The 17,027-nt window shown below is 33.0% G+C and overlaps 1 pseudogene; it reads left to right on the forward strand.

Moving 5' to 3' along the window:
- The window catches only part of LOC139843376 (2-alkenal reductase (NADP(+)-dependent)-like), a 66,227-nt pseudogene that overhangs the window by 16,551 nt on the left and 32,649 nt on the right, over positions 1-17,027 (forward strand).

Raw genomic sequence — 17,027 nt, forward strand, 5'->3', positions numbered from 1 at the left:
AGTAGTGAGAAGTAGTGTAAGTAGTGATAGTAGTGATAGTAGTGTTAGTAGTAACACTAGTGGTAGTAGTAGTGGTACTAGTGTTATGTAGTGATAGTAGTGGTAGTAGCACTAAGTAGTAACATTAATGGCAATAGTAGTAGTGTAACGTAACATAAGTATTACTATCATACAAAGTCACTAAATATAGAATAGTACCGCATGCAATAGATAATAATAGTTACTGATAGCATAAACCACCATTATTATAAATAAAATCCATAAGTGATAAACCAATATCCAAAATTAGTAACCCAATCAATAAACATAATGTACTAATAGCCCTGTTTATAACACCCGGTAAGCCTTATATAATCAATTAAAGAAAGTATGGCGGATAAAAAAAAGGAAAAGAAGCTCATGGTCAACGACCCTTCACTTCCTCTTCTGTCAGGTACGGGAGGCAGGTCCATCATTCCTCGGCCTATTACGTTCCGCCTCCAACGCAGCAACCCTGGCAGTCAAGGCTGCTATCAATCTCGCCATCTCAATGAACCTCGCTTCAGCCTCGTACGTATAAGTATTTATACCTGTGACCCTTTTGTCCAACCTATCAAGATCATCGAGGTGCGCATATTTCATAGCAATATCGCTCAAAGTGTTAACACGATCAACAATATCCCTGTTACGGTTAGTATGAACCAAATCCAATGCATAAAGGTTCACATGATGGTTAGGTATCTGATGCGGAGCAGGTGCTGGTGCTGGGGCAGGAGCATTCACCTCAGTCACACTGGAGTCGCTGTCACTGTTTCCTGAATCCTGTGACATCTAACTCATAATACAAGAACACATACGAAACAGATTAGTCAAGTAAATAACGTTATTCACAAAGTACTCATGTAATGACTAAGTCCCAGTCGTAGTCTAGACTCATCAAGGTGTCCTAATGACCAAATCAGACACACTAATGCAAGTCCTAGTTTCACTACGAACTGTTAGCTCTGATACCAACTATAGCACCCCGCCAACTTACCATCTGACGGCGTGTTAATCCAGGTCCCACAGTTAACAGTTACACCCTCTATATGAGACATTTAAAGCAATCGCATTTAATTTTATTAAAAAATTAACTTTCAAAAGCATAAGTCAATAATCCCAAAATAGAAACACTGTTGTGATCGTAACCACAAGCCAACAGTATTTAAACAGTGTAAAAGTTTTAAATGCGAAAGTAAATAATGTTCTTTAAAATCAAATGCTGACTCCACGGCCAGTCATGTAGCAAACACAGCGGAAGCCAACCTCTTAAGGACCTGAGAATAAAAACACGCAAAAACAGGTCAACAAATAATGTTGGTGAATCTACAGGTTTAAAAGTATAACAGTATCTGAAAAGCAGTTATCAAAAAAATAGTTTAATTTCCTTGACCACGAGATTTTACAAGTACAACATAAAGTCGTAAAACGTTTGCATAATATGAGCACCTGAATACTAGCAATGACCCGAGTATAGAAGCCACTATACTCGCCTTACCTCATAAAATGTTATACACTTGTTCAAATGTATTTAATGTTCAAAGTAAATGCACCATAGTTTTTATAGTGGGTGAGGTTGTCAACCTAACGTATCCGTCCATCTAAATTGTGCTTACACCGATGGTATTAAAAGTATTCAAGCTAGAGGCTTTTTGAACAAACTCAATATTCATATATAGTACTCATGTCAATACAAAAGCATTTGAAAATGTAAGTATAACAGCGTGTATTCTCATCCTTGAAAACATGTAAAAAGCAGGACTGTAGACTCACCTTTGAATAAAGCTCGGATTGAAAAGTGGACAATTAACTTGTACGGTTTATAGCCGAGTAATGCAACCTAAGTATACGTATTTAGGTTGGTCAATATATGTATCTTAAATAAGTGTGGTTTCATAGTGTACGTTGTCTTATTGCTCGACTCGGCGCGTTTCAAAGTAAAAGTCAACTATATCATGCAAGTCAAACAAAGTCAACCGACATCAAACCGAAAGTCAAACTTGGTCAATGTGGTCAACTAAAGTCAAAATCAGTAGGTTCATATTAAATATTGGTCAACATGTCAAACCTAAGTCAAACAATACGTTTTAGGTCATGAATGATCATTTTCACAATTTCAGTTTATCGTTATGCACAAAGTTCATGAACACGTAGCATACTTAGCACATTCTCTCATAGTAAAAAATTCAAGTAAACATGACAAACTACAGATCATAAATACACTTAAAATAGATTCTAAAAAATCCGGCCAGGGACTCATACGACAATTAAAAGTCAGGAATCAGAAGGGATACATTTGGGGTTTGTCAAGTCAGTTTCTGACCGCGCACTGATTTCATTTTGGCTATAACCGGAGTTAGGAACATGCAATTGATACAAGACCAGTGACCATAGTTCAAGGATAAGTCAATGTAACACATATAAAAAATCTAGAAACTTTTGTTTAGCCAATTTGTACAGTTTATTCGTGATAGTTGAACATTCAGTTTTCATCTCAACTCAGAATTTACATAAAGTATGGCTCTATTGTGCCTAATGCATAAGGTTTCAGAGATTGACATAAACTAACAATAAGTCCAATATCATGTTAAGTTTCATTTTACAGAATCATACATGCTCATGAAATACACACAATCCACAGAGTACAAAACCGGAAGAAAGTTACAGATTCGATTCTCATTTAGTTAGTCACATTCGCACGAGATTATCCGAAGATCTAGATACAATTAGCCTATGATATCCACATGAAAAGTGAAGTACCTTTTGTCTACATTTCAAATATGCAAAGCTTTAATCACAGAAGTTAATACATTTTATCATACCAGGTTATTTTCATGCAAGTGCTGTATAAAACTACTTTTACACTAATTCAAGCATAACTCGGGCTATACATAAGCAAACGACATGATATCCTAGTCTAAATTGAGTGTTTTTAAATTGTATTTCTAGTGGTATAAGTTTCACATGCCAATTAAAAAATTAAAATTGAGTGTGTGTGTGTGTGTGTGTGTGTGTGTGTGTGTGGGTGATGGTTGACTGCAGCAGAGGAGGGAGAGGGAGCCAAAAAAAGTCGACCAAAAATAAATGGGGAAGATTACACAGTTTAGGTTTATACATGCCCTTATATATTTAGCCCTAAAATCGATAAATACACTTAAGTCCCTCAACTAAACCCACATTTAACAAAATAGAGGGGAGAGGGGAGGGGGTCGGCCGAATGGCCCATGGGGATGACTCTCGGGCTCTCGTTTTGCAATTTCGTGTAATCGTGGTCTGTTTTAAGTGTCGTTTAGTCGTACCGAAGGCCCGAAACGCTAACCCGATCGTTAAACACAACCAATCGCTTAATTTATTAAAAACTCAATAAATTAAATATTTTAAAAAGTTAATAATTAATAAAATTAATTATTAAAATAAACCCGAACGTTTCGTTGCTCAAAAAGCTATTATCAAAATCGTATCGTTTTTATCGTATTTCATTATCCGAAATATTTATTTGAATTAATATCAACCCATATTAATTATTGTAACCCTCTGAGGATCAAGTATGCATTTATTACACATAAACACATAAAAGTTAAATAATCGTCGTTAAATAAACTAACGGAAGGTTAACGGCAGTAACGGAAAATCAGGGTTGTTACACAAATCGAAGCTTATGAAGTTAGTAACACAATTAACACATGAACTTTAACATCTAACAACATTTCATTAACCAAAATCAAGGATTAAACTAACCCATTTTTCATATTCAAGCTAGTTACATCAAAATGACAAGAACAAGCAAATAATTCACATAATCATGTTAGACTTGAGCCATAGACACTAATTAACACACTTTTAAGTTTTAAAGATCAAGAACAAGAAATTTAGTGTTTTTATAAAGTTACCCAAACGAGATGAAGTTGGTATAGAATCGAAGAGGAAGTTGCAAGGATTCCAAATATGTAATTTGTTTTGAAGAACGCTTGCTAGATCGGATTTGGATGATGAATTTGTGTTTGAGGGTTTGAGAGCATAAAGGTGGATGTAGTGAAAAGTGGTGGATGAAATGAATGGAGGAGGGAGGAGTTTGACTAGTTGACCTAGTCATCTCTTTGGTCTCTTGGCAAGTTTAGTCCCTCAAGTTTAAAAGCGGGTGCGTGAATTACCTAAACGAAATTTTTTAAAAACGCGTCTTAACGGGTGATGTTATAATTAAATAACGGACTTTAAATTAAGTAGACAGAAAGTAAACGGAAAAAGGCGGGTCATTACATTACCTACTCCTTAAAAGAAATTTCGTCCCGAAATTTAAGTAGATGTAGTGGTCGTTGTTTCTTCCTCGGGATCTTGCGTTTCCAACTGTACGAATAAGTGAGGATACTTACTTTGCATTTGATCTTGTCTTTCCCAAGTAAACTCGGGTCCCCTTTTTGCATTCCAACGAACTTTGACAATCAGGATTTTGCTTTGTTTTAGCGTTTTGACGGAGTGGTCCACAATTTCAACAGGTTCTTCCACAAAATGAAGTTTGTCATCTATAGTAAGCCCCTTCGAGAGGGATGACGAGTTCGGGTTATGCAAAACACTTCTTCAAATTTGATATATGGAAAGTAGGATGAACGAAGCTCAGTTGAGGCGGAAGATCTAAACGATAAGCAACGGTTCCAACACGCTCCAAGATTTCGAAAGGACCAATATACAGCGGATTTAGCTTCCCGCGTTTCCCAAAATGGATTACACCTTTCCAAGGTGCGACTTTTAACATTACGCAGTCATCGATTTGGAATTCGAGGTCGTTGCGTCTAATGTTAGTATAGCTCTTTTGACGACTACGGGCCGTCCTGAGCCTATCTCGGATTTGAACGACCTTCTCGGTCGTTTCGTGAATGAGTTCGGGTCTGGTGATTTGTGTGTCGCCTACTTTAGCCCTACAAAGAGGTGAATGACATTTGCGACCATATAAGACTTCGAAAGGTGCGGCGTTGATACTCGCGTGATAACTATTGTTGTAAGAGAATTCGGCGAGAGGCAAGTGCTTGTCCCAAGCTTTTTCAAAATCGATAACGCAAGCTCGTAACATATCTTCCAAAGTTTGAATTATGCGTTCGCTCTGTCCATCGGTTTGTGGACGATATGCGGTGCTCATGTCTAATCGTGTTCCTAACGCTTCTTGTAAGGTACGCCAAAATCTAGAAACAAAACGGCCATCTCGGTCAGAAATTATCGATAAAGGTACACCGTGACGGGCTACGATCTCTTTAATGTAAAGTTGTGTAAGTTTTTTCATTTTGTCGGTTTCCTTCATAGCTAGGAAGTGGGTGGATTTGGTGAGACGGTCTACCATAACCTAAATGGTATCATAACTGCTGATGTGCGTAGAGGTGTATACGAAATAGTTATATATTTACTACGAAATACTATTAAATACGATACAATTTTACACAAGTTATTTATTTATTTATAGAGTGGATATACCTAAACCTTGCTACAACACTTATAGGCAGTGTACCTAATCATACAGTAGTGTAGTTTTTAGTAAGTCTGGTTCGTCCACAGGGAACTAGTCAAGTTTAACGCTATATTTTTAAAATTATATTTGTATAAATATAAATATATATATATATATATATATATATATATATATATATATATATATATATATATATATATATATATATATATATAAGTAATATTATTATTATAAAAGGGGTTTTTACCGTTTAATGACCGGTTTGTCGATTTTATGTCTTAAGTCGCAGTTAAAACCTAATGTAAAATATTAAAAATAAATATAACTTAATTTAAAGCGTAAAGCAAATGACGATAATTAAAGTGCGATAAATAAAATTGCGATAATTAAAAAGTACGATAAATAAAATGACAGTAAATAAAAGTGCGATAAAATATGAAATAAAAGAATCATGCTTATTTAAACTTCCGTAATCATGATGTTCGACGTGTTGATTTTAATTTATTACCATGGGTTAATTGTCCTTTGTCCTGGAATGTTCGATATGTCCATACGGTTTTGTCCATAATAGTCCATCAGTCATAAATATAAAGTGCAAGAGTCTTCGCCAAATTATCCTTATACCCGAAGTCAAATATTCCAACTAATTGGGGATTCGAACTGTAACAAGGTCTTAATACTTTGTTTAATGAATACACCAGGTTATCGACTGCGTGTAATCCAGGGTTTTACTACTTTGTTAACAATTACATCAATTACCCTTATTGGTATTTATAGATATCCCGCCCACCGTATCCGATTAAGCGTATGTGGTTATTTATAGATACGTCAAATTAGAAGTCTATATATTAAATTAACGAGGTATCATTTAGTTAATATAAAGCCCATTAATAGCCCATAGTCTAATTTCCACAAGTGTCGTTCTTTTGTCCAAACCCCAATTATGGTACAAAGCCCAATAACCCCGTCTTTAATATTTAGCCCAACATCACGATTACTTCGGTTTAAATAAGCATAATAATAGCTTAGCTACGAGACATAACCTTATTATTAAACTTTAATATTAAAATTATAATTAAAATTAAAATATAAATATCTTTGAGAGTAAGAGAGATTGAAATATTATGTAAAAATTCGGCCAGAATTCGTTGTATTTAAAGAATGTGGCATGCTACAGTAACTCATGCGGTCGCATGAGTTTTGTGCCTTCTGGCCATGCGATCGCATGGCCGTCATTTCCTGGTCACATACTTTTTGGCTCCTAGCTTGTCGACATATTTATTTAATATATATAATATATATATATATATAATTTTATATAATTATATATATATATATTATATTATATTCATGTTCATAGTTGATTTGTAATTTTAGCTCCGTTGCGTCGCGCGTTGAGAGTTGACTCCGGTCCCGGTTCCGGATTTTCGAACGTCCTTGCGTACAATTTAATATCTTGTACTTTGCGTTTTGCGTCTTGTACTCTTGCAATTTTGAGACGTTTCTCATCAATAAATTGAACCACTTTGATTGCACTTTGTACTTTTTAGATTTTTGGTCATTTGCGTCTTCAATTCATCGAATCTGTCTTTTGTCTTCACCTTTTATTATTTAAACGAATATCACTTGTAAATAGAACAATTGCAACCAAAATGTGATGATCGCTCCAAATCCATATGGACGAACACGTCATTCATCGATTTCATTGCGAGGTATTTGACCTCTATATGATACGTTTTGTAAACATTGCATTCTTTTGAAAAGGCACACCATAAATGAATATATAAATCAAAGGTTTTCGATATCTGATGATTTCTACATATAGACAATCACCGTAAATAATAGTTTACAATAGTACATAGCTTGTCTAACATATAAGCAAACAGCGGAAGACTTCTAGGAAACCTGAGAATAAACATGCTTAAAAGTGTCAAAACAAAGGTTGGTGAGTTCATAGTTTTAGTGTTTCGCATAATCTGTATATAAAAGTGGATCACAAGATTTCAGTTGTTTCATCCAAAATGTTTATCAAAAGATTCTACAAGATTGAGCACCCTGGTAACTAAACTTAACATATATATAATTTGTACCCTTTGTATAATCATCTTAATAATACACGCAAACCAACGTGTATGCTTCTCAAATAACATACTTCCGTTAAAAGGCAAGCGCTCTAGCTCGGACGGGGATATCAAGCCCTATGGATCCATATATAACTACTCGCGACAACCAGTTATTATAACCGGCAGTTACTAGTTACCAAAGCTAAGGGATTTTTGGTTCAAACTCGGTGTAGAATTTAGTGTGTACTTGTATCCATTGCGTTTAAAATAAAGTGCATGTATTCTCAGCCCAAAAATATATATTGCAAAAGCAATTAAAAAGGGAGCAAATGAAACTCACCTTAGCAGCACATAAAGTTGTTCACCAAAACGTGTCCGAAACTCAGAATATCAAATAACTGTAGATCTCAACCTAGAGAACATATGTTGGTCAATAAATGTCTATCAAGCTAGGTCTGGTCATAGTGTATCACAATCCTAATGCTCGAGATCGACATACAAAAGTTATCCAAAGTCGTTTCAAAAAGTCAATTTTGACAATAGTTCAACAAAACGAGACATACCTTATATAAGGATTCATTTACTCGGTTGGTAATATTCAAAAATCCAATTTATCAATCTTACAAACAAGTTGTTTTAAATATTAATTGCAGATTCAAAAGCAATTCCAATTAACGTCAATCATAATTCAGTTGATCGTATCTTTTAATCCGGTCATCGAAACTATTCGATATCTAAATGAAAAGTTATTGATTTTTCGCCAGCTTTCCAAAAACATGTATATCATACACCTTTTACCAGTAATATTTGTATTTAATTCATGAATCATTATAAACTATTTAGCGGCGAAATTTAACATACATGCATGTATAAATATATATACTCGAGCACTAGACATGGATACACAATTAATATATAAAAGATAAAATATAAATGCTTACGTATTAATATTGAGATTCAATATTGTAGGAAAGTACGTAGACGCAACAGAGATGATAAATACTAGGTTTGACTTGTGAACAGTTCCCATGAATATTTCCCATAACCTCCATAGTTATAACCCATAGTTTCCTTAGCTCTATCCCGCTCGAAACCCATTTTGAAAGTGACACGCTCATGACCTCGTCGTAGTATTTTAAGTATAATACTAATTAATAATACTAATAATAATAAGATTAATAATAATATTAATCTTAATAATAATAATAATAATAATAATAATAATAATAATATAAATAAAATAAATAAATACTTAAGGAGTAATATTATGAAAAGTGTAAGAAAACAGAACCGAAATCGAGCAATTTATAGGACTTGGCCTGAAAAAGTACCCCATGCGAGTGCATGGGATTTTAGTGCAAATCTCATGCACTTGCGTGAGCTCATGCACTTGCATGGATTTTATGCCTATTTCCCATGCGATCGCATAGCCGTCAGATCCAGCTCACATATTTTTTGTTTTCTTGTTTGTCGACATAATTAAATATAATATATATAATATATACAATTTAAATAATTAATTATATATTATATTAAATTCATATGCATAGTTGACTCATGCGTTGTCACTCGACTTATGTCCCGGTTCCGATTTCTCGAACGCATTTTCGTACTCTTAGAAAACTCGCAATTTACGTTTTGTGACTCGTACCTTTGTCAAATATAACCTTAAATTATCCATAAACTATACCACTCAAAGTTTATCTTAATCTTTCGAGTGTTTTGGTCATTTACTTCTATAAATCATTGTCTCGTTATTTATTAATATAATAATATTTATCAAATGTTTCATAACCAAGTTAATATCTATTCTCAATATTTATAAACACGTTTTAAAATACATATCGCAAGTTATTCATATAATTAATTCTTAACAATTAATATTCTAATTTTTGTATGTGTCCAAATTACGTTATTTAAACAAACACTTTATCATTTATTCTGAATACCGTTAAAAAGGAATAATTTCTCAAATCAGTGTGGTCCTCACAACAGAGACCCGTAACAATATCATAATCATTAAGAGACTTAATAAATATCTTTTAATTCAATCGTTTGGCATTATCTTTTAACTTCGTGGTTAAATATATCAATCAGATAATCAAACCAATAAGTTTAATGCACAGTATCGTATACTCAACACTTTGTTACGTTTTCAAGTTATAGTATATGTATCTATTTACATAAAATTGTTCGCGAATCGTTGAGAACAATCGAAAGGTAATTGAATAGTTCAAAAATTTTGAGATTCAACTTTACAGACTTTGCTTATCGTGTCGGAAACGTTAAAGATTAAGTTTAAATTTGGTCAGAAATTTCCGGGTCATCACAGTACCTACCCGTTAAAGAAATTTCTTCCCAAAATTTGAGTGAGGTCGTCATGACTAACAATAAAAATGTTTTCATGCCGTATATGTGTTGATAAATAGAGTTTTATCACCGTTAAATAATATGGATAAAACGATCCAATTACTCAAAGCGTATGAGGGAAGTTATCGTAATAAAGTGAAATGAAAGAATAGAGATTCGTCTTAGCTTTTGACGTAGTTACGATTGATTTCCGGAATTTAAGGAATAGAAAATCTTCATAATATAAATAAGATTGATTCTTTGGAATTTGCGGAAATTAGGATTTTCTTTGATTAAATGCGTAATCCGCCTTGATTGTTATGTCTGATATTTCGCTATAAATTGACCTCTTCCGTTTCATTTATTTTCACCACTCCTCTAATCTTCTTTCTTATTTCATACATCCCAATAGATTGTGAAAATGCTTAATCCAGTTCTGATTCTTGATATTTTCCTGGCTATCGTATCCTTCATTCTTCTTTTTCATCTGCCACCAGTGGAAGTTATTTTCTTCTACTATTACCTTGGGGTTATAGTGTTTTTCATTCTCTCGTGTCTTTATATTGCTATACGCATTGATATACACGGTTTGTAATTTGGGGGATGTTTTCGGGCTTTATATTCTCCATTATATTTCGGAGCTTCATGCTTTCGTTTTCTCTTCCCGACCTTAAGTCAAGCGGATAATGGTCCAGAATTCGTAGGTATGAAGTTTCAGATGAACATAACTAATGTTCTAAGAAAGAAATGGTAATAGTACAATCTGACTTGTCAAATTACCAGAATACCTCGAAAAGACCGAATCATTAAGAAAATATTTTCTTGATATTTTTAAAGATTATATAGAATGAAAGAGTTATGTAACATGGTTCATGATGAGGGTATGATCTGTGAACCTTTATCACGTTCCATTAGAAACTCAGCATGACTTACTGTAATATAATCACGTTGATCAAGTGTCATTATATTATACTAACTCATGTTTCAGTTCCCAACACTACTTCAAACACATTCATATTTTAAACTCGAAGGTTTCAGAATTTAGAAACTAAAATAGTTTCTTTTATGATTTTACACAGATAGCGCGAATAAGTAAATGATTTCGGATAACAATAGTTGTGAAGATATCTTCAGAAACATCGAAGATATTTATAATGAAGGATATAATGATATCTTAGAATATTTAAGATCAGAGGATGATGAAGAATATTGTCCTAGAGTAAGGAACAAGGTATTTGCTAAGGATTTCAGCAGACACTGAATCATTTGTATTCTTTGAAGGTAGATTTCATCTTTGTGATTTGTCCACAGCCTCCTTCATGGTCTGCTCAATCCGTTTTCCAGTTCCAAACCTTCTCTTTTTCTCAGCTTTACCACCATACTATTCTTTATCATCAAACTATTGACTGTTAAGGTCGTTTACAGTTTTTACTGCTTCATCAGCATTGTTCCAATTTCAGAGAACTATTTCATAGTTTGGGATGTTTTTCAGAAACTTCACATTCGAAGTATGTAAGTCTAGAAGATAGATGTTATATATATATATATATATATATATATATATATATATATATATATATATATATATATATATATATATATATATATATATATATATATATATATATATATATATATAACTGTTGTCATAGAAAATGCTACGAGATTCAAAATACTGATTGCTAATTCCCGGTGGTTGGTATGGAAATTATTGTTACAAGATGTGGATGAGTACATGATAGGGTTTCAATGAGTATAAGGATTTTTTGAAAGATCAAGGATAAATGAAGTTGTTGATAAATTTACTGCTAATATGGTGGAACATGAAAGGTTCCCCAGTAACAAAAACGTATATGTCAAGGTTATAATAAGGCTAATCTGAAAAGTCGAGGTGGACTGGTTGAAAGTATAGTAAAACTGAATACTTTGAAAAAAAAATTGCAAGATTATTTTTGGTAAAAAAAATAACGCTAAAGGATCTTGCACAGTTTTGAAGTCAAAGTATAGTTTTGAAAGATGTAGAGATCTAAGAATGACGTCACTTGTTAAATTTTGACTTGGATTCTGTTCCGTCAATATCAGAATATGTAATTGAATTTGTATGGAAACGATTGTATATCGCTGTGAGCATAGTTAATAATTTTTGAATCAAAGTCGAAGAATGTACAGTGTAACATATTAATTGTGAACTTATATACTTCCCGAGTATTACCTACCCGTTAAAGATTTCACAAGTAATATTTTTGTATAAAAGAATTTTCATTACAATCTTTATGAAAATATATGTATGTATATTTTTTTTTTTCAGATGTAATACAGATTTAATGAGTTAATATCATATTAAGCTCATTTGATTTTCGGCTTGACTTAGAAATGATTAATCTTTAAAATATTAAAGATTACATAATCTTTGCGGAGTATTTCGCTAATGAAATCAATACTTCATTATTTATTCTTATTGATATTCCTTGGTGAAGGGTGTGGTGCTCGTGGAAAATTTGTGTGAACCTTACAAGGCACAGATGATATTTTCTGGAAAGTTTTGAGTACATTGAAAATAAAAATGTAAAATTAATTATGTAATTGAATAATACACCTGGTTTATTATGAAATGAAATTCATTGAGTTGAAACAGAGATTGTAGTTAACAATGGTTAAGTTGTTAAGGAAGGATGTACATCATTGCATATTAGTAATATGAACTAACCGAGTAGTACCTACCAATTAAGATTCACACGTAATAGCTTAGTACGAAAATATTTATTTTGATTTCAAAATTCATATATATTAAATATACATAAAATTTCTTCAGGGGAAATGAGTTAATACTTCATCGGTTATTGTTGCTAGTATTTCTTGGTAACTACTGTGCGTACGACGTTGATGCTCGTGGAACAGATTGTGAAGTTGAGGTTTGCGATGCGGATGTTGTTGGTGGTAGTAATGGTACTGTTGGTGTTGTTGTCGGTGGTACTGTTAATGTCGGTGATGCTGCTGGTGCTTGTAACCTTTGCACCATATTCTCCAAAGCCACTACCCGAGCACGAAGCTCGTTGACTTCTTCTACTACACTGGGATGATTGGCGGTTCGGACGAGCGGATGAATAACATCCAGAATTTGAGATAGTATATTATCATGACGAGATACACTGGAAATGAGAGAAAAATGGTGTCTCGAACAGGTTCGCCGGTAAGTGCTTCAGGTTCTTTGCCAAGAGGGCAATGTGATGGATGGAAGGGATCGCCTTCTTCTTGTCTCCAATAATTAAGTAGGCTACGAATCTATCCCCAATTCATCCAGAATAGATGATGGCTAATTGGTTGATCCATTCCGGTTACACTGTCTTCAGAATTTAGGTGAATATCCATATCAGAATAGCAGTCAGAGTTTAAGGAATTTAAACTAGATACGGGATCCATCTTGTATAATTAGGGAGATGATTTTTGATATGAATTAGATTATAGAATTTAGTTTGGTATTCTTCAATACATAATTACATATGTATATATAATACCAAAATTCCGTAAATCACGGAGAAATTTTTGGAAGATGTCAGGAAAAGTTTACAGTAACAGATACGCTAAGATATGAATTTTTGTCTATACACTATTTATGCAATCAACGCAATAAGACGCGTTTAGACTTAAGATGATAGACAGGTAATTTCCGACAAGAAATGATAAGCAAAACTTTTGACATGCAGCTACGGTCGAAGTCCAGACTTACGAATGCATCCTAACAACTATCAGTTAGATACACTAATGCAAGACCTGGTTCACTAGGACCAACGCTCTGATACCAACTGTGACGATCGCTCCAAATCCATATGGACGAACACGTCATTCATCGATTTCATTGCGAGGTACTTGACCTCTATATGATACGTTTTGTAAACATTGCATTTTTTTGAAAAGGCACATCATAAATGAATATTTAAATCAAAGGTTTTCAACATCTGATGATTTCTACATATAGACAATCACCGTAAATAATAGTTCACAATAGTACTTCCGTTGACAATGCAGTCAAAATAAGATACATGGTGATAATTTGGTGAATGCAACGTTTCCTTGAAAAATATGCCATGTAAGACTCCATGCACATAGCTTGTCTAACATATAAACAAATAGCGGAAGACTTCTAGGAAACCTGAGAATAAACATGCTTAAAAGTGTCAACACAAAGGTTGGTGAGTTCATAGTTTTAGTGTTTCGCATAATCTGTATATAAAAGTGGATCACAAGATTTCAGTTGTTTCATCCAAAATGTTTATCAAAAGATTCTACAAGATCGAGCACCCTGGTAACTAAACTTAACGTATATATAATTTGTACCCTTTGTATAATCATCTTAATAATACACGCAAACCAACATGTACGCTTCTCAAATAGCATATGTCCGTTAAAAGGCTAGCGCTCTAGCTCGGACGGGGATATCAAGCCCTATGGATCCATATATAACTACTCGCGCCCACCAGTTATTATAACCGGCAGTTACTAGTTACCAAAGCTAAGGGATTTTCGGTTCAAACTCGGTGTAGAATTTAGTGTGTACTTGTATCCATTGCATTTAAAATAAAGTACATGTATTCTCAGCCCAAAAATATATATTGCAAAAGCAATTAAAAAGGGAGCAAATGAAACTCACCTTAGCAGCACATAAAGTTGTTCACCAAAACGTGACCGAAACTCGGAATATCAAATAACCGTAGATCTCAACCTAGAGAACATATGTTGGTCAATAAATGTCTATCAAGCTAGGTCTGGTCATAGTGTATCACAATCCTAATGCTCGAGATCGACATATAAAAGTTATCCAAAGTCGTTTCAAAAAGTCAATTTTGACAATAGTTTAACAAAACGAGACATACCTTATATAAGGATTCATTTACTCGGTTGGTAATATTCAAAAATCTAATTTATCAATCTTACAAACAAGTTGTTTTAAATATTAATTGCAGATTCAAAAGCAATTCCAATTAACGTCAATCATAATTCAGTTGATCGTATCTTTTAATCCGGTCATCGAAACTATTCGATATCTAAATGAAAAGTTATTGATTTTTCGCCAGCTTTCCAAAAACATGTATATCATATACCTTTTACCAGTAATATATGTATTTAATTCGTGAATCATTATAAACTGTTTAGTGACGAAATTTAGCATACATGCATGTATAAATATATATACTCGAGCACTAGACATGGATAGACAATTAATATATAAAAGATAAAATATAAATGCTTACGTATTAATATTGAGATTCAATATTGTAGGAAAGTACGTAGACGCAACAGAGATGATAAATACTAGGTTTGACTTGTGAACAGTACCCATGAATATTACCCATAACCTCCATAGTTATAACCCATAGTTTCCTTAGCTCTATCCCGCTCGAAACCCATTTTGAAAGTGACACACTCATGACCTCGTCGTAGTATTTTATGTATAATACTAATTAATAATACTAATAATAATAAGATTAATAATAATATTAATCTTAATAATAATAATAATAATAATAATAATAATAATAATAATAATAATAATAATAATAATAATATAAATAAAATAAATAAATACTTACGGAGTAATATTATGAAAAGTGTAAGAAAACAGAACCGAAATCGAGCAATTTATAGGACTTGGCCTGAAAAAGTACCCCATGCGAGTGCATGGGATTTTAGTGCAAATCTCATGCACTTGCATGAGCTCATGCACTTGCATGGATTTTATGCCTATTTCCCATGCGATCGCATGGCCGTCAGATCCAGCTCACATATTTTTTGTTTTCTGGTTTGTCGACATAATTAAATATAATATATATAATATATATAATTTAAATAATTAATTATATATTATATTAAATTCATGTGCATAGTTGACTTGTAATTTTCGTTCCGATGACTCGTGCGTTGTCCCTCGACTTATGTCCCGGTTCCGGTTTCTCGAACGCATTTTCGTACGCTTAGAAAACTCGCAATTTACGTTTTGTGACTCGTACCTTTGTCAAATATAACCTTAAATTATCCATAAACTATACCACTCAAAGTTTATCTTAATCTTTCGAGTGTTTTAGTCATTTACTTCTATAAATCATTGTCTCGTTATTTATTAATATAATAATATTTATCAAACGTTTCATAACCAAGGTAATATCTATTCTCAATATTTATAAACACCTTTTAAAATACATATCGCAAGTTATTCATATAATTAATTCTTAACAATTAATATTCTAATTTTTGTATGTGTCCAAATTACGTTATTTAAACAAACACTTTATCATTTATTCTGAGTACCGTTAAAAAGGAATAATTTTTCAAATCAGTGTGGTCCTCACAACAGAGACCCGTAACAATATCATAATCATTAAGAGACTTAATAAATATCTTTTAATTCAATCGTTTGGCATTATCTTTTAAATCCGTAGTTAAATATATCAATCAGGTAATCAAACCAATAAGTTTAATGCACAGTATCGTATACTCAACACTTTGTTACGTTTTCAAGTTATAGTATATGTATCTATTTACATAAAATTGTTCGCGAATCGTTGAGAACAATCGAAAGGTAATTGAATAGTTCAAAAATTTTGAGATTCAACTTTACAGACTTTGCTTATCGTGTCGGAAACGTTAAAGATTAAGTTTAAATTTGGTCAGAAATTTTTGGGTCATCACACAAAAGCTTGTCTTTCTTGAGGGATAATGCTATAAAATATATGTTCATTTTTAGCATTATCAAATATTCCCACACTTGAGCGTTGCTTGTCCTCAAGCAATATAGTCTTGAAATAAAAACATACTTGAATCACTTCTTTTTTCTTCACACTTTGTACATCAGTGATTTTAATACAGCGGTATGAACAATGATAATAACGTTGTGGTTTACAGTCCCACATGACTATGAAAATTTAGATCCTTTAGGAAATTGGATCTTTATGAAAACATTTGATCTTTTTAAAATTCAATCTAGCTTTTACCCTAGATAAGTTTTCCGGAATAACCCTTCACCGGTGTTTGCGAAATTGTTTTTGTGGGTTTTGTGGGTTTCAGATTTAAAAATTTTAGCTCAAAACTTATGGTTTTGTGTTACCCATTTGCTAACCTTGTATTAGGAAAGCAACACGTCCAGTATA

Source organism: Rutidosis leptorrhynchoides, chromosome 4 (genome assembly GCF_046630445.1).
Source record: "Rutidosis leptorrhynchoides isolate AG116_Rl617_1_P2 chromosome 4, CSIRO_AGI_Rlap_v1, whole genome shotgun sequence".
Lineage (NCBI taxonomy): Eukaryota > Viridiplantae > Streptophyta > Magnoliopsida > Asterales > Asteraceae > Rutidosis > Rutidosis leptorrhynchoides.